The sequence below is a fragment of the Pinus tabuliformis genome, chromosome J (genome assembly GCF_031772625.1).
Source record: "Pinus tabuliformis cultivar Carrire ecotype Pingquan chromosome J, CPIR1, whole genome shotgun sequence".
NCBI classification, from domain to species: domain Eukaryota; kingdom Viridiplantae; phylum Streptophyta; class Pinopsida; order Pinales; family Pinaceae; genus Pinus; species Pinus tabuliformis.
The window spans coordinates 733,335,092-733,353,750 of record NC_142295.1 but is presented as its reverse complement, the minus strand read 5'-3'; the positions used below and the strand labels follow the sequence as shown (position 1 = coordinate 733,353,750).

The window sequence follows — 18,659 nt, the reverse complement described above, 5'->3', positions numbered from 1 at the left end:
TTCTCAACCCACACATACAGACCATTAAGGCCGTCACTTGGTCAACATGAATAGAAGATAACTCGACCCACAAGAGGATGATAGAACTTAGCAACAAAGAGAATAACTCAAACCTCTTCAAGGGTGTCGCTTAGCCTGTGTAAAGAAGATAGAATACCCCTAGTTAGAACATAAAATTAACTAATGACACTATGAACTTTACACTTCTGCTAATATCTTTTTCTCCAATGAAGCACAATGGCGAAATCTCAGTGATCTCGCTCCCCAACTGGCTAGGGTGAATAGATTCAACACTGAAACTAGCAACCAGATGAGGGTTCCCCAAAAACCCTAGACTCTTCCTAAAGAGTTCTCCAAAGTTCTTTTTCTCAAGTGAGCAAATGCAAGGATGAATAGATACCCCCTCATTTCCCTCTTATAACTCACTTGATTCTTTTGCCAACCTTGTTACCTTTGCCCTCCAATTAAATAACAAAAGCACTTTTCCTTTCTTTATTTAATAAAGTGACTTTTATTAACTAATTAAAGCCACTTTTAACTGCGAAAAATGCTTAATTTGCCTCCCTAATCACACCAACCACCCAAAGCCCCTTTTCATCATCCTGCCTTGTAGATCTTTTCGGCTTGATTCCAACAAGCTAATACACTAAGGCGTTTCTCCATGTAATCAACCCAAAACAACACCTTAAGCGTAATTGAATTAAATTATGCTTGTTAATAACTTTATTTTACGAAAATCGTCGGAATACAGCGAAACCAAGATCAAACTGTGTGAAATTGATCCTAATGATGAAAAATGGCAAGCGATCTCAGTCACACCCAATAAAACTCCCCAAAACCCTCCTAGCCCACCAATAATATAATGTTGCTCCAGTGACTTTGTTGACATAAGCTCTAGAAATCCCTCCTAATCTCACCACAAGGCAATCCAAAAATTGGGGACATTACACTTTTGCAGTCTCCATGGCAGTTGGTGGAGTTGGCTGTAGGTCACCTTGGTTCTTGGGTGCGATTGCCCTGTCATCCACTTCGGCTAGCGACCCACTTAGCCACCAACCCTCAAGTTTTTTTTTTGGGTTCTATAATTAAAAACTTTTACTTAAACTCTTGGTTGCCATTCGATTTTCTTCAGCTTGTATGGCTTTTTCACCTTGGTCGTTGTACAGTAGACTTTGGTTCTTAGCCTGCTCAATTTTTTTTTTATTTTTTATTTTTTTTTTTTTTATTTTTTTTTTTTCGCATCTTGTATGATTATGGCATAACCTAAATCCAACTATCCTTGTATGCACCTAACTTCTTGCATGATCCAGAGATCGGTTTTTAGAGTTTATAGCTCTCATACCATGTTAAAATTTATTTGAACCTAGCACTCAAAAATTTATTAAATTAGCAGATTGCAGGTATACTAAACAAATGCACAACTATTTTCTTAACACATTTAGCAGAAGTAAAGATTATACAACCAATCTCAATCACAAGTGTCACAAACTAATTCTGCTCAATCAACAATTTTTCATGAAATCTTTACTTGGGCTCTCGTTGTTAAAGAGTGCAACTAGTGGCTAATTCCCCCTTTTGGAAGCCCCTTCTTTGATGGCTCATCACTCCATTGGATCACCTCTAATGGCATTCTTCTTCACCTCAAAAATTAGAATTTTTGCTCACCTACAATTGCCTCATTTTCAAGTTAGCTTAAGTCTGCCCCTCTTCATGTCGGCCCGTTGGGTGAATAGACACGTCTCTTCACCCCACGTTAGCTACTATGAATATAACATATGGTCACCTCATTTTGTGTTAAGTTTAGGTATGTTCTATGCTTAGAGAAATTTATTTCAATTTTCACAGTTAGCTCAATATCTTTTCCAGATTAGCAGTCACATCAGCATTAAAGTAAACTGCAGATAGAAGATAAACATAAATCGCAAAAGACAAGCCAAGACAAGAGGACACAAGATGTGGCGCTAGCCAGGGACAAACCCCAATGTGGGGAAACCCTTGATCAATTCTTCTTATATGTTCTTCAATAGTTCAACAAAGAGAGAGAGAGAGAGAGATAGTACATTTACAACAGAAGACAACACTTTGACTTATCTAGATAAGAGCATACTGCTACACCTGTCACTGTGCTGCTCCCAATCCCTGAGCTTCTCTCATCACTAATCTGCGCCCAATGCTGCACTCATCATGCTGCATCCATCACTGCATCCAATACGCTGCAATCATTTACACTCACCAGTCTTAGCTGCTTGCTATGGCTTACAACCTAGCAGAGCAGCTAGACTCCTTCAACAAACCCAAAGTGCAGTCAACTAATAGTCACAATGTCTGCCCAGATTTGTCTGCAATTGTCCTCTAAAGGAAGGCTGTCTTTGCCTTCCACAAGACTGTCCTCCATTTACTACAACATGTATATATCTTTGACATGCCGTACATTAGACTGAAGATGTCACTCTCATGTGTTCACTAGATAACATACAACACAGTCATATTGAAGATAGTTGCCCACATAAACTATCCATCCAGAACTCAGATTAAGGTTCTGATCTTGCACTCCTAGACTAGGCCTACTGCCCAACAAACTTGGCCTAGAGAGCAGACTTCTACAATGCACTGCTTCTTTATGACAACGAATTCCCAATCCTTAACTCATGCCTTGTAACCGTTTTATTTAACATGCTGTCACCTACAACACATATATTTCCATGCTGTCACCTACAACACACATAGGCCTTGTGCTGTTGATTAGGGCTGCGTATTGTAGATAAAACAACGGCTAGGTATCCTTGATTGGACTGCGGATTAGGGCCTTTACTTGCTGCTCGTTAGGCCTCCTTAGACTGCGGCTAGGGCACCTTTAAGACTGTGGATATATCTCCTCCTTAACGCTGCTAGAGCTCTCCTTTAACTGCGGCCAAATCTCTCCCTTGCCTGTGGCTAAGACTCTTCCTTACTGCGGCTAAGGTAAGGCAAGATCTACCTCCCATTAGGACTGTGTATAGGGCAGCATTAGCCCTTCCTTGATAGCTGATTAGGGCACACTTGAACAACAACTTGAGCTCCTAGATTGGACTGCGGCTAGGGCATCTTATCTCCATTAAGACAACGTATAGAACCCTTCTTGACTGCGTAGAGGTGTCTCCTCCTAGGACTGCGTAGAGCCTTCTTCATTAGGGCAGCGTTATCCCTTAGGATCTCTCCTCCTACCAAAACCCAAAGACAAGTAGAGAGGAAGAGATCCCAAGTGTGTGCGTCCAAATGACTTTCAAGGCACCTCTATTTATACTAAAATGTTGAGCACACACGGGGTTTATTTGGTTGCTGGCCAACCTTGACGAATTGTCCCATAACACAAATAAACTCATCTCCATGAATACTTATCGGAATCGGATGATCTTTAGATCAATCCTACACCTCTTGATGAGAGGGATCCAGAAAAATATCAGCTGCCATTAATAAGATGATCCACATGGAGTTTGGCCCTAGTTGCCAATTTTAACATTTTGGCACATCACAACAACACATTTCTCTTTCTTCATTTGATTGGTTCTCCTTCTCCACATGTGTAAAGGGTTTCTGGACTATTTTATCTTTTGCGTTGATTTTTTTGCAGCAAATTTTGATTAGCATTGATCGAGGACTTTCTGAGGTGGTTTGACTGTGTTTTGACTTGAAAAAGTTTTGTTTGGGCATGCCGCATTCATTAGCACTCAAATTGAGGATTTTTGGGCACATTGAGCAATGTTGATTGCACCTTGGATTGTTGACTTTGACCACAGAACATTGACTCAATTTGACTGGTTTTTCATCTCTGTTTTGGGCTGTTTTGACTTGGTGAAGAGGTTGAGTTCCTTGTTGGTTTGACCGAATTGATTGAAGGCTATTTGACTACATTTTCACCTTTGTTGACTGGACTGGTTAGGGCAAGTTGACTATTGTTGACAGACTTCAAAATTGCATACTCTGGCAGAGACAAATTTGGATCATATTGGGTTGGTCATCTTTCTTTGGATAGTCATTTTTAAATTTGATTTTGTCATCATTGTACAAAATTGGTTTTCTCTCTGCTAAGCATTTAATATTAATCAATAAGAAGGATTGGTTGGGTTTTCCCCCTTGTGGGGTTTTGCCCTGGCATTAGCCTAAATCTCTGTGTTCATTGTATTGGCTTGTTGTCTTGTGCATATTATTGTTGATGTTCTATCTACAGTGACCGTAATGGTGAATGCTAATTGATTGCTATTTGGAATCTGAAGTGAAATTATTATCGGGCTAATAAATTGTTGAAGTAACTATTGCAAGCATAGAATATACCATCAAAATTAACATGGTATCAGTGCCAAGGTGAAGACAAGCCCAAGGAAGAAGCAAGCAATCACTTTTGGAATTCTTGCTACTATTGGATAAGAACTAGTGGGACAATTCTCCATGGATGCTACCTCATATTTCAAGACGGAGGATAAGCTCAATGACAAGTCACATTATCATCCCTAGAAGATGTCTCTTGGTTTGACCTCAGAGGAACATGAAGTGTTGGATTATGTGCACGGAAAAGTGGTGGAGCCTTCTTCAAATGCACCTGCTACTACTAGAACAAACTATAGAAAGGGTGAGGTCAAAGCTAGGAAAATCTTAGTTGACTCCATTCAAAAGCATTTAATCTTTTATTTCTGACTTGGGAACTTCAAAGGAAATGTATGAGAAAAATATTGGGATGTTCAAAGTCAACAATGCAAATCAAATTCTCTTTCTCAAGAACAAGTTGAGAGATATCAAGATGGACAAAGAGGAGTCCATACAAGCTTACTTCATGAGAATAACTCAAGTAAAGAATGATTTGCTATATATTGGAGAAGTTATTGTTGACGTGGAACTCATCCTTATTGCTCTTGGAGGTATTTCAAGACCATGGGAAACATGTCGCCACTATTCTCAACAATGACAAGATACCTAGTTTTGATGAACTATTGGCTAGATGCACTCAAGAGGAAATAAGGATGATGGAAAGAGACGAGTCTTTCGATGGAAATTAACCTACTGCCTTCTCTACCCATGTTAAAAGGAGGAATGAAGTTGGTCCTTCTAATTCAAGAAAGCAGGGTCAAGGATCTAATAAGGGATTGAAAGGAAAAGACAAAGGAAGATGCTACAATTGCAACAAGTTTGGCCACTATGCTAAAGAATGTCCTAACAAGAAAAATCCTCCAAGGGACAACAACAACAATCAAAGAAACAACAGGTCTAATAACAAAGGAAAAAGAAATGCTCTTGCTGCTTGAGAAGGAAATAATCGACCTCCCAAGAGAACAAGAAATGCCAGGTATGATGAAAATAATGTTGTTGAAAAACAGAATGAGTATTATCTTATTTTTGCTTTATCTACTACCTCTCCTTCGGAAACCTTGGATCATTGGTTAATTGATAATTTGATAGTGGAGACTCAAGGCACTTCATTGGATATAAGGAGGTTCTCTCAAATTTAGTTGAGAAGAAGACTAATCTAAATATTATTCTTGGAGACAATGCCACCTACCTCGTGAACATGATAGGAATTGTTACTCTTCACTTGAACTATGATCAAACCATACATCTTTAGGAAGTTTTGTATGTGCCCAATTTGAAGAAGAATTAGGTGTCTATTTCTGCAATGGAAGACAAAGCTTCAAGGTAGCTTTCATTGATGGCAAGGTACGTGCATGGCATAGGAACTTTAAAGATGCTTTTACTCTTGGGTTTAGGGTTGATGGTCTTTATCAAGTTGGTGGAAGTCCCTTGGGAGCTTTGGCTAATGACACCTCTATTCAATGTGAGCTATGGCACCAAATATCTGCTCATCTAGTGTAAAGAAGATGTTCATATGGATGCCCTAGTTTCATATGAATCATGAAGGAGTTTGTCAAGGTTGTGCAACTGGAAAACATACAAAGGGACCATTCCCTTTTGGTGAAAGCAAGCCATCTAATATTCTTCAATTGGTCCATTTTGACATGGCTGGTCCTTTGCTCGCGACTTCATTGGGAGGATACTTATACTATGTGATATTTGTGGATGACTTATCTTGCACGACTTGGATTTATTTCCTAAAGAAGAAGGATGAAGTATTTAGATGGTTCTGTTTTTTCAAAGCCTTGGTGGAGAATCATACAGGAAAGAAGATCAATACATTAAGAACTGACAAAGGAATTGAGTATGAATCTAATGAATTCAATGACTTTTGCAAAGAGGCAGGTATTAAGAGGGAGACAACAGTTCCATATAATCCACAATAAAATGGAGTTCCCCAGAGAAAGATTCGAACTATTATGGAAGCCATCCATGCCATGATTTATGATCAAGATCTATTGAAGTTTTTATGGGGAGATGCTACAAACACTGTTGTGTACGTTCAAAATAGGAGCCCTCATCAAAGCTTGAATTTCAAGACACTCGAAGAATTCTTCATTGGTAAGAAACCTGATGTTGCTCATTTTAGAATCTGTTAGCGCTTGAGATTTCACCCTAGGCTGAGGAAGGTAAACCTTCAAGGCAACATCAAACCATTTCACCTCGTAGCTAGCCCTACGGGGTATGAGAAGGCTCTCTCCGGTCAAACTCGGTAGATCTTTCAATAGGATGAGCTGACCCAATTAGGAACACTAATATTAAGCTAGTAAACTGATAAGGGGGGTTGATTTAAAGTTTTTTGGGGTTTTTGGTGGCAATTGGAGGGAGTGCAATTCAGGGTGCGGGGATTGAGCTCAGTTTTTGCAGGTGGGTCTTTGGGGCAAGGTAGGAGTTTGTGCTGATGCCTTTAGCTGAGATGGATGATCAAGGAAGAAAAAAGAGAAGCTAAAGAGGGCAAACAATGACTTTGAATCCTCTCTGGACAGTGGAAAACATAAACATTAAACAAATTTGAAAGCTGAGCATGGCAAGCATGAATTCAAACTTTATCACTTCATTTGTTTAATAAGCTGCAGTAAAGAAAGAGATGGAACACATAAACACACTTACAATTACAATAAGAGAACACACCATCAACACAATAGTCCACAAGAATCCCAATGATGTCTGCAAAACCCTGGTCTTCCCTTTCCTCAAATTGCAGAGATACAAGTAAAATATACAATAGGAGCTTCTCCCTCAAGAGTCCAACCATGAAAATGAGCAAGAGAAGGCATAATATAGATCATCTAACTCCTTTCCCCACCTCTAGGGGTCGAGCTCAGCTTTCTAGGAGCTGTTTCAACTAATTCTAAACTGAGCACTAGATAATAGGCAGTCAAAACAACTTGCCTCTAAAACTTAGGTAACCCATCCATGCATTTAATATTCACTATTTACATCAAGGAAACTTCTAGAAGTGTTAAAGGAGAGTAAATGTATCCATGTGCCATGAAAATTACCCAACAATCCATCATTTACAAGCATTAAGAGTCAACCATAGTAAAAACAGTGTTTTGCAGGCCGAAATAGTCAAAATGGTGAAATTTCCCTGAGTGGTCGCGCCCCTCCCTTGGAGTGGTCGCGCACATTGGCAGCTGTGTTTGAGGGCCTTCCTGGTGTCCAAATCAGGTGCAAGATAGCTCATTGGAAAGGTCTGTGAGTCTACTTTCCAACCCAACTGGAATTTCTGAATTTGGAGTTGATTTGACCCCTCAAAAGTCATTTCTCCCAAGGCAGCTTTCTGCAACTCAAAAAAGGGGCAGAAAGTCAAAATTTGCATGTATTTTGAGCTTTTGGAGGCCCAAATCTCCATAAAAATTTGACCCCATGCATAGGCAAGTGTATTTTTGCATGACAATTCCAAAAATGCAAAGCTTTTCTCATTCTGAGCTGTCCCCCCGAGTGGTCGCGCGCGGGGTGAGACCACTCCAATGGCTAAAACCTGTAAAATTCTCAAAAATGCCAAAAATGCCTCAAAACTCTCAAAATTTCTTGAGTTTGCTGCCAGGAGGAGGCTAATGAGTATCATGGTGAGTAAGAGAGGCCTCAACCAAGATACGGAGCGGGTTGGTCTTCTTCCTCCTCTTGCGGGCCTTGGACAACTTCCTTTGGAGTATCTTCATTTTTGCTTTGCAAACATGCATTCTCGCCCAATAATGAGTTTTCATGTTCCGTAGCAGCCTCTTGTCTTGGTTGGCTTTCTCCAACAGTCTCTCCAAGTGTGCATTCACACGGATAAGCATGGACTCCCGGTCAGCAGGCAATGGGTCACCGGGCCTCCTACGGTTCAAAGTTCGATCACTGCGGATCCTCCATAGCTCATCAAGTTCTTTTTCTTCTTCTAATTGTTTGGTGCGCTGTTCTAGATAAGTGATGGTCCATTGAGCCATTTGGAGCTTTTGCTGCAACACGAGGTTCTCCTCCTCTCTCTGCCTGATAATCTCATAAAAATCTGAAGAAGGAGAGCGGGCATCACGACCAATGAAATCATCATGTGTATCACCAGCTCTCCCATCCTCAATCATGGGCTGCTTGCCCTCCCGTACTGCCTCTGCTGATGAAGAATGTGAGGCCCCTTCCACCTGGTGTGGAGATAACACTCGTCGAGCTGCTGCAAATAAGGTCCTATGACCCCTCTGATATGTAAGCTGCGGTGGGGAAGCAACATGTCTCGGAACAATAATCTCGGGCTGGTGTGATGGACCTCCCGCCTCATGAATGGCCTCTGGCTCTGGGTGTGGCTGTGGTGGCACTGTAAAGAACTCATGAGAAATGAAGTCTGCCCATGGAATGCCCTGCTGACTCAACTGATGGGAAACAATGAGCTGGATGAGACCATGATGGCACAAACTCCTATGCTGCTGAGCTGGGGACTGCCTCTGAAACACGGACACCATCCTCTGAATGTCCTGGAAGAAGTAAACCGGGATGTTCATCATCCTCACTCGGGTAAAGTGCATCAACAGGCGAATGTGACAAGCAAAGACTCGTGAAAACCTTCCCTCACATGTGAAGTAATGCATGATAAGCCGCATGATCGGAGCATACTCCTCTCGGAGGAATCTGAAAGGAAAGTTCCCTGACAGGTGATGTACGAATGCTGGCCTGACATATGGCTCAAAATAAACAAAATCCAGCCATTTGCGCTTTGGCCACACCTCACCCACATTGGGTATCCCGGTAGCCTCTGAAATCATCTCAGGAGAAAACACAAAATTCACCCCTGCAAGAGTAACCTGCCCATCATGAAGGCGCAAAACAAATAGCCGGGCCAACTCCCTGTGGTGCTGAATCTGGGCAAGCCTCTCGCAAAACTGGAAACATGACATGTACTGGAAACAAGTCACTGCCAATGGGCAAGCCTGTAATTCTGCTAAAGATGTGGGCTCTTCTCTCCTATGATGACCACCTTTGCCACCCCTACGAGGCCTCTGCTGTGCCTCAACCTCCGTAGAAGAAGACCGGTCATCACCTTGCTCATTAGTTTCAGTGGTTGACATGGTGTTATTGAGCAAGGTGGAGAAAATAGACAAAGTTGACTGCTGCCCTGCCTGCAAAATGCTGAGAAGTATGCTCGAGCAATTTACAAGTCACAAGGCAATTTGAGTGAGTTTGGGCCGGTTCTGCAAGTTACAGCTCGAGTGGTCGCGCGCAGGGTTGGAGTGGTCGCGCGCAGCTCGAGTGGTCGCGCCAGTGTAAAATTTGCACTGCGGAGGAGGGCTCGAGTGGTCGCGCACCGCCCAGGTGGTCGCGCACCCTGCCCGAGTGGTCGCGCACCAGAGAAACTCTCCAATTTCACTGCAATTCGACCTCCTTCACTATTTTCGCCCTCTTGCTCCTCTTTGCTAGCTCATAGAGGCATAATGAAGATGTTTAGAGGGAAATTTACCTCTTGTAGGTTCAATTTGAAAAAATTAATTTACAAAACCCACTCTCTAATGTTCTATTTTGACATTCACTTTTAACACTGCTTTTTGAGTTGCTTTGTCCTGAATTTAGCTTTTGAGGCGCTTTAACTTCATTCTTTTTGCAGGTTGACCATCTGATGGAGTCTGGCGAGGAGACCAGGGTTATTGCCGGCATTTTGAAGACTTTTGAAATTTTCCTTATTTTTTTGCAAATATTACATGACCTTGGGTAGGGTTTTTAAATCCAAGGTATAAATGAGCTGTACCTGATGAAAAATATCAATGGAACATATGTACATACCTCCTTCTGGCTTGCTGAGCACTCATGGACCTTTGACTCATGCCCTTGCAGTGATTTTTGACCAAAACCCTAGACCTAAGACTTGGGACTTCAAGACAAAACAAAACAAATATGACACAAGCTTAATACCTGACATGACCTGATCCAGCAAAGCCAAGAAGGGGACAAGGACCAGCTCCTCCATCATTTTTATGGCATGCCTAATGGAATGCAAAACTGACATCGATGAGACACCTACTTATGCATATGCAAAGAGCTTTTGATCACCGATGGAGGGCTCAAGACCGACACTAACAGAATCTTTGGTTGTCTTGTATATTGTCATGTACCAAAAGAGAAAAGGAACAAGTTGGAAGCCTCTGTGAAGAAAGGTGTATTTGTTGGATATAGTGAAGATTCAAAGGCATATCGAATTTATATACCTGGTCAAAGGGATGTGGAAGTGAGTAGAGATGTTACTTTTGATGAAGACACTGCCCTAAAAAAAGCTAGGGATCTTCCTATCTCAAGGAAGGATGATGATGTTGCTGAAAAACAAGAACCTCCGATGGATGAGCCCATGCCCGATGTTGATGGCCCGATGGATCCACTTGATCCACCTCCTTGTGATCCCTCTATGTAAGGACCTGCAGTCCTTGAACGCGTTCCGGCTTGAGGTGCGAGCTCGACTTAGGCGCGCAAAGGTGTTATGGTATAATACAAGTGCGTAATAGGTTGGGCGAGCTATTTATACATGCATGGGAGCGTGGAGGAGCACCCACGGGCCGACCAACAAACAAGCGAGGCCGACTTGACTTGGGAACGTTTGGATGATGGCCGACGAGATGTTTGAAGGCTTTTGCGATGGAGTTGAGGGCGTGGGCAGGTCGGCTGGGCAGCCAAGACCTCGCCCTGCCACTCATATAAATTAGCACGCATGGAAGCTCATTTGGACATCGCTCAACAACTTCGCTCATCAAGAAGAGAAGTGCGCAGATCTAGTAGGTGGACGCACAAGAGGAAAGGCGCAGATTTGGTAATGCGCCCACTCTTGGGCAAGGCCGCACGGAGGTAGCACACGACTTGGTTTTGGGTGAAGGGCGCGGGTAGAGGTCGCCCGTCGGTTGGAGAAGGGCGTGCACGAGTGTGGCGCCGGGGTTGTGCGAAGGAGCGTCCAACGGTGAAACGAAGGTGTGGGCGTCTGGTTTGTGCGACGACTTGGCACGGGTTCTTGGGTGACTCCGGTGAGCGTCCGCCCGTCGTGCAAGTGTGCACGGTGTGACTTTTGGTGAAGTGTTGAGATTGTGAACGGAGGTGCGACTTGTGCAGAGGAGCCCGTGTGTGGTGACTTGGAGGCGTGCCCAAGTTGGGCAAACAACATGATTGTGCGACGAGGTGAACAAAGGGTTGGTGAGTCGTGCGACGACCGTGCGAAGGCGCCGACGAGCTAGGCAACCGAGTTTGCCAAAGATTGTAAATTTGGCTAAGTATGAAATTTGGTGTTTCCCAAGTATACTTGTAAAGCTTTGTAACATTGAAGATTGTATAATATATTATCGGGTAGACTCATTGTTCAGGGAGTTGCCCCTCCCTTTATACTGTGCAATTGTGTTCTTCATGTATAATCGCTGATGTTAATGAATGTGTATGGGTGTTCATTGGTATAAAGGAAACATTAATAATACTTAGTTGCAAAACACAAACTAAGTAGGATAAAGTGGTTAGGCGTAATCCACGAACATAAGTATTGGTGAAAAGAAAGTGTTCGGTGGTGCCGCACCTTGCCGTGAGCGATTGAAAGACTACCGCCGGCCTGGGGGCGTGACACTCTACCTCAAAGAAAAGATCACTATGGCTCCAGGATACACTTCAAGATGCTGAAAATCATATTGCTCCAAGAGGAACATTTTGGGAAAGTAAGAAGCCCACCAGGTATCAAGGATACTTGGCTGCCATGAGTACTATCATTCAATCTAAACCTTGCACTTTCGAAGAAGCTGTGAAGCACCAGGTATGAAGAGATGCTATGGCTGAGGAATATGAATCAATCATGAAGAACAATGTTTGGGAAGTGGTGCTTGGACCCAAGGACAAGGCCGTGGTCACTTCAAAATGGATCTACAAGGTTAAACATGGAGCCGATGGAAGTGCAAAAAATATAAGGCAAGGTTCGTGGCTCGTGGTTTTTCTCAAAAGGAAGGAGTTTACTATGATGAAATATTTGCACCAGTTGATTGATACACCTCTATATGGTCCATAATTGCTCTTGCTGCAAATCAAGGATGGGGCCTGCATCAAATGGATGCCAATACCAAATTATTACATGGCTCACTTAAAGAAGAAGTCTACTTGGAACAACCTCAGGGGTTTGAAGAGCGGCATAGAAGGACACATGTATGCACGTTGACGAAAGCCATTTATGGGTTAAAGCAACCTCCTAGGGCTTGGTATGAGAGAATTGATAGTTATCTCATGGTTGGGATTTACAAGGAGCTATGCTGATCCGAACTTATATTTCAAGGTTGAAAAAGACATGCCACTTATTTTGGTCTTATTTGTTGATGATATGTTTTTGACTGGTGTAGACCCTCTCATTTATCAATATAAGAGGGATTTGACTTCCGAATTTGAAATGGAGGACCTAGGATTGATGCATTACTTCCTAGGCTTGGACGTCTAGCAAAAGCCAAGTGAGATTTTCCTTTCTCAAGGAAAATATATTGTGAAGCTGTTAGAAAGATGTGGCATGGTGGAATGCGAGGCAGTGACTACACCGATCGAACTAAATTTCAAGAAGCTATGTGGAAGTGTTGCTGGACTGGATTTGGCAAATCCTATTGGATATAAACAACTTGTGGGAGCTTTGATGTTCTTGGTGAACACATGACCGAACATATGCTTTGCTGTTAATACATTAAGTCAATTTGTGGTTGAGCCTCATCATATACATTGGGTTGCTGCTAAGAATCTTTTGAGATATATTCATGGTATTATCAACCATGGACTGAGGTACACTGTTGGATATCTGAGACTACATGGATATATTGATGCTGATTGGATTGGCAGTGTGGTGGATAGAAAAGCACATCTGGGTGTTGTTTCTCTTTGGGATCTGCTTCAATTTCATGGATGAGTTGGAAACAAAAAAATGTTGCTCTAAGCACCGCTGAGGCTGAATATATTGCAACTAGTATGGCCTGTTGTGAAGCCATTTGGTTGAGGAAGCTCTTCAGTGAGCTATTTGAGCATGTGCTGGATACCACTGTTATTTATTGCAATAACCAAAGTGGGATTCACCTTTCAGAGAATCTCATGTTTCATGATTGATCCGAGCATATTGATATCAGGTACCACTTTATCTGGGATATGGTACAATGGGGAGCAATAATGCTCTAACACATCAAGACAGATGAATAAGTTGTTGACATCCTCACAAAGCCCTTGGGGAAGGCCAAGTTCTTAGCCTTAAGAGAGAAACTTAGATTCGTGGAAAAACCCTCCCATGAGGGTCCCACTTGAGTTGGACGTTGAACTCTAGGAGCTCCTGGGGGCTTGGGGTACTTCTTGGAGCTATATGACCACAATGTTAGTGGTTCATCCTCCACTGTGGAGTATATTCCCCAACATGTGAGCATAGGGTGAGTGGTTCACCTTCCCCTATGGAGTACGCTATATGAGAACAGGGTGAGTGGTTCACCTTTCCCTATGGATACCCCAACATACATCCTACCCTTGCAGTCTAGGACTCTTGAGAAGTACCTCTCATCTGGCCAATGAGTTGGGAAAAGGTGGTTATGGTTAATTATTACTACCGACAGACGTGTCATGTACTATTGTATTCCATATGACTAGGATGCATGATGTTCAACAACTTGATCACTAAGGATCAAGCTGGTAGGGGTTCTACCCCCTTAGTGTTGCGGGGGAGCGCCTCCCCCCCCGATCGCGCTCGCCCGGAGCGCACTCCCGAAAAGGGAACGATTTCGGGAGTGCGCTCCCTAAAAAAAATGCTCCCTGCCTTTTCGGGAGCGTTTTGCTTTTTTTGCAATGATGTTCCAAATGCAATTTTTTTCAACAAAACAAATAAGTTTTGAGTGGGGCAGCTTAATGATCAAGTCTATGGCCTTAGTATTGATATGCGATTCGTGGTAATGTTAAATTCTTAAAGTAAAAGTGACATTCTCCTTAATCTTCATTTTCATCATTCTACTTAAATTTTTAACATTACCATGAAATGACTCGGGATGTTTGAGAGTGGTTTCGACCTCATTGGATTTCATATGCAAAAAGTAGAATTTTAGATTTCATTCAAAATCTAGCAGACTTATCAGTTTTTCAAGATTTCAGGATTGCAATGTTTCCATTGAATTTTGTCACGTATTAGGGTATGGAACCCGTATTTAATCAAGAGCACCAATCCCTCTATGTACCTTGGATGTTAGTGACATTGGTTGTCGAACTTCTCTATCATGACCCTCTTAAAAATGTACGCATCACTCAAACAAAATCTTGACTTGACATGCTATGCTTTTTCTATCTTATGTTAATGCTTAGAGGGTGATATTAATGACAAAGATCCTAATTTTCCAACAAGACTAAAAATTAGACATTTCTTGTGGTGGCAAGAGGCCCAAGCATAAGCAATATATAATAGATTTACTTGTCCTTTATAGTTTCTAGTAGTTTTTATAACTATTGACTCTTTCATATTTATTATGATATTTTTTAAACAATATATGACAATTTAAGTTTGAAGTTGGCAATTATAACTCATTAGTAATGAATTATGAATACTTCATGAAGGTTGAAAGTTGTTTCATTTCATTTTATAACATTTCATTTCATGTTAGATATTATTTGTTATAAAGGTTACACTTAGCTTACAAGTACAACTTTGGTAATCAATGATGATAAATGTTATATATTGAATTTTGAAAGCTTGAAACTTTAACATTGATGAATCATGAGACTCAATATGTTGTATATTACTATGTTACTAACTTGTGGACGTGGTTGATGAAGATTATAACTTCTAGATGATTGTTGTTATATGGTTCAATCTATGTTTTTTATATCTAATTCATCATTCTACATGTTTTTGTTGACATATATGTATCAAAATATAAAAATATTAAATATATATATTATATAAAAAACGCTCCGGGATTTGCTCCCAAATCGGGAGCTTCTGAAAATGTTGCTCCCGCACCTGTTTTCACTCCCGCTTCCCGCTTTCGCTCCCTCTCCCAAGTAACACTGTACCCCCTAGACATGAGGACTTGCCTTTGTCATTTTGGTGAGGGTGGTAGGGTTTTGTGAACCACCCTATTTCAATCCTTTCTTATTGGTCTATGATATCAATCTCAGCAGAGACGAGACAAGTTGCAAAGATGGTACATTATGGACATGATGGCATAACAGTGGATGGGTGTTGATAGGTGGAATTCCTTCGTAGTTGAGAGGGAGCGTTAAAGAGTGCAACTAGGGGCCCCTTCTTTGATGGTTCATCACTCCATTGGATCACCCTTAATGGCATTCTTCTTCACCTCAAAAATTAGAATTTTTGCTCACCAACAATAGCCTCATTTTTAAGTCGGTTCAAGTTTTCCTCTCTTCATGTCAGCCCAGCAGGTGAATAGACATGTCTCTTCACCCCACGTCAACCACTATAAATATAACATATGGTCACCCCTCATTTTGTAGCATCACAACAACATATTTCTCTCTCTTCATCTGATTGGTTCGTACAACATCTGAGGCAGCGCCTTCTTCTCTACATGTACGAAGGGTTTCTGGACTATTTTATCTTTTGCATTGACTTTTCTACAATAGACTTTGAACAACAATGACCGAGGACTTTCTAAGGTGGTTTGACTATGTTTTGACTTGAAAAAGTTATGTTTGGGCAACTTGCATTCATTGGCACACAAATCGAGGATTTTTGGGCATGTTGACCAATGTTGACCACAGCATGGACTCTTGACTTTGACTGCAGAACATTGACTCAATTGGACTGGTTTTTCATCTGTGTTTTGGGCTGATTTTGACTTGGTGAAGAGGCTGAGTTCCTTGCTGGTTTCACTGAAATGTTTGAAGGCTGTTTGACTACATTTTGACCTTTGTTGACTGGATTGGTTAGGGCAAGTTGACTGTTGTTGACAGACTTCAGCAGACTCTAACAGAGACAGATTTGGATCAGATTGGGTTGGTCATCTTTCTTTGGATAGTCAAAGTTAACTTTGACTTTGTCATCATTGTACAAAACTGGATTTTCTCTCTCTGCTGAACATTTGATATTAATCTGTCATGTCCCTATTTTTATTCTTCTTCATAGTGCAACAAGGGTGGATTTTCAGGGTAGGAGATGGCCAGGTTAGTGGAGCAGGTTTATGTCGTCAGGGGTTTCGATGGAGTTTTGAGGAGTTTTTATGGGATTTGATGGCATTCACTTGGCATATTCCATTATCCGCACAATTTGCCTTTTGTTTCGTCGCATTCCAACAACTTTTAGAAATCAACATTATTATTGGACATAACTTAATTAATTATGCTCGAGATGGCATTCCGAGGAGATTAATTGGTGGAACACCTCAATGTAATAGCTCGTTGGAACCAGAATGAGAAGATCTATAGGATGGGATGGTTATATATGAGCTTCATTGACTTAAGGAGACATGGTGGCCAATTTACCCTTTTCCCCCATTAAAAATAATATTTTAATTAAAATAAAGAGGGAAAAATGCTCCATGATTAAAATAATAATAAAATAGAAGATTCTAGAGGGGTCCATTAGATCTATAAAAGAGGAGGAGGAAGCCATTGGATATATCTTGGATTTGATATTGTTTCTTGTATGAGAGGCTGAGAACCCGGTTCTCTACTCTAGCAGTAGTCCCAGGATGGAAACCCTGGGTGATTCAGTGAGAGTGGGCGAGCACCCATCTTTTCCCTTGGTGAATCCATTCAGGGTTCACAGGTTGTTGTTTATTGATTTTCAGTTGTGTTTGGAGGCCGATTGTGGCATTATTATAGATCTGTGTGAGGCGAGATTATCTCAGCGATATGGGTTGTATGTGCAGGTAAATCTCAGTTCATCTAATATAATAAATCTGAGTATTTAACTGTTCATTGTGTTGTGGGATTGCAGTGCTTTATTTGCTTATTCTTACATGGCAATCTTCTGTTAAATGCATGATAATTTTATATGAAGAGCTTGTTCCAAATATTTCTGATTTGGGACATTACAGTGGTATCAAAGCTTCGAGCTTGGCTTAGTCTGCGGGTTCGGGTATTTTTTCAGTTTCACTTCTAAGTATTCAAGGGTTTATTTTGGAAGTGCCAAAGTCATCCTTTATTGCAAAATTTTTGCTGGTGATTTTTTGGATCAAAGAGAATATATTTTGCTAGAAGATATTTGATGCATGCACTAATTCTCAAAGGGTCAACACTGGGTTACCAAAGCAAAATTGTTGAAGTGGAGCCGACTCATGTTTCATATCGAAGGACCACATTTTATTTGTCCAAAATTCAAATTACCACTGAAAGGCCGTGAAACAAATTTTATACAGTGTCGCTGTTGAGCTTTTGTGACGCTGTATCATGGGCCCAGGGTTTATTATTAAAATCAAAAGAGCTGTGAGGCTATTTTCCTTGGAACCTGTGGGTGAATGTTTTAGAAAGCTAAATTACTAAGGGCACGGGAGACATATTTTCTAAAGCCGAAATTGATCTAAGTTCTGCTCTGGGCTGCTTTGAAGATCAAACCTGCACTAGTTTGGAATTACTGTGGGCAGAGAGCGTGAACCATTCCTGGTGGTTAATATCAACAGGTCATGGTTCTTCGTCTAGAGGAGCGAGGGCTCTAAAACTGCAGAGGCACGATATCATTTGCTTATGGGAAATTTGGACAGCAAATTTCATTTTCTTTACAGGAATCAAAAATATCAACCTAGAAGTGGGTCGAACACATATTTGTCGAATTGGCTGAGGTCGACAGCGTAACAAAAGTCAAATTGAATTATGCTGGCCAAAAATCGTGACCGTATTTCTATGGACCGAAACATTTGTGGCGTCTGAGTTCCTTGCGGCGAGTAGCTGTCTAAGTTATTTTGAAGGAGAAATGCCAAAATCATCTACAGGAGGGGAGTCAAACTCAATATTGTTGCTGTCGGAGAAAGGACTAACACCAAATTTTAATAAAGTGCCAAATATTAATTGAGGGATGGTGATTATTTATTTTACAAAGGGCCGTGGAATATTAATTTGAAAGAGGACTGCATATTCGGTAGTCGAAGTCAAAGAGGTTGAGTTTTTGAAGTATCCTGAGTACGAGTTTCTCGAGTTTCTCTTCTTTGTTGTTGCACGAGTTTCCCATTTGCTGGACGTGTTTTCCTGAAGAGGACGACGACAACTTCCCTTATATTCACTGCCTGGCTGAACCATTAGCATTATAGGGGCAAATTGCATATTCCAGATTTGTCTTCAAACAAGGTTTACAGTCAGAGAAGATCGAGTTTTTCTTTAATTTTCCAAGAGGCAAATTATTCATC

At 41.3% G+C, this 18,659-nt stretch overlaps 1 protein-coding gene across 5 annotated transcripts in view; it reads left to right on the top strand.

Moving 5' to 3' along the window:
* SGR2 (shoot gravitropism 2 (SGR2)) overlaps window positions 1-18,659 on the top strand; it is a 444,740-nt gene that overhangs the window by 10,489 nt on the left and 415,592 nt on the right. The window lies entirely within an intron of this gene.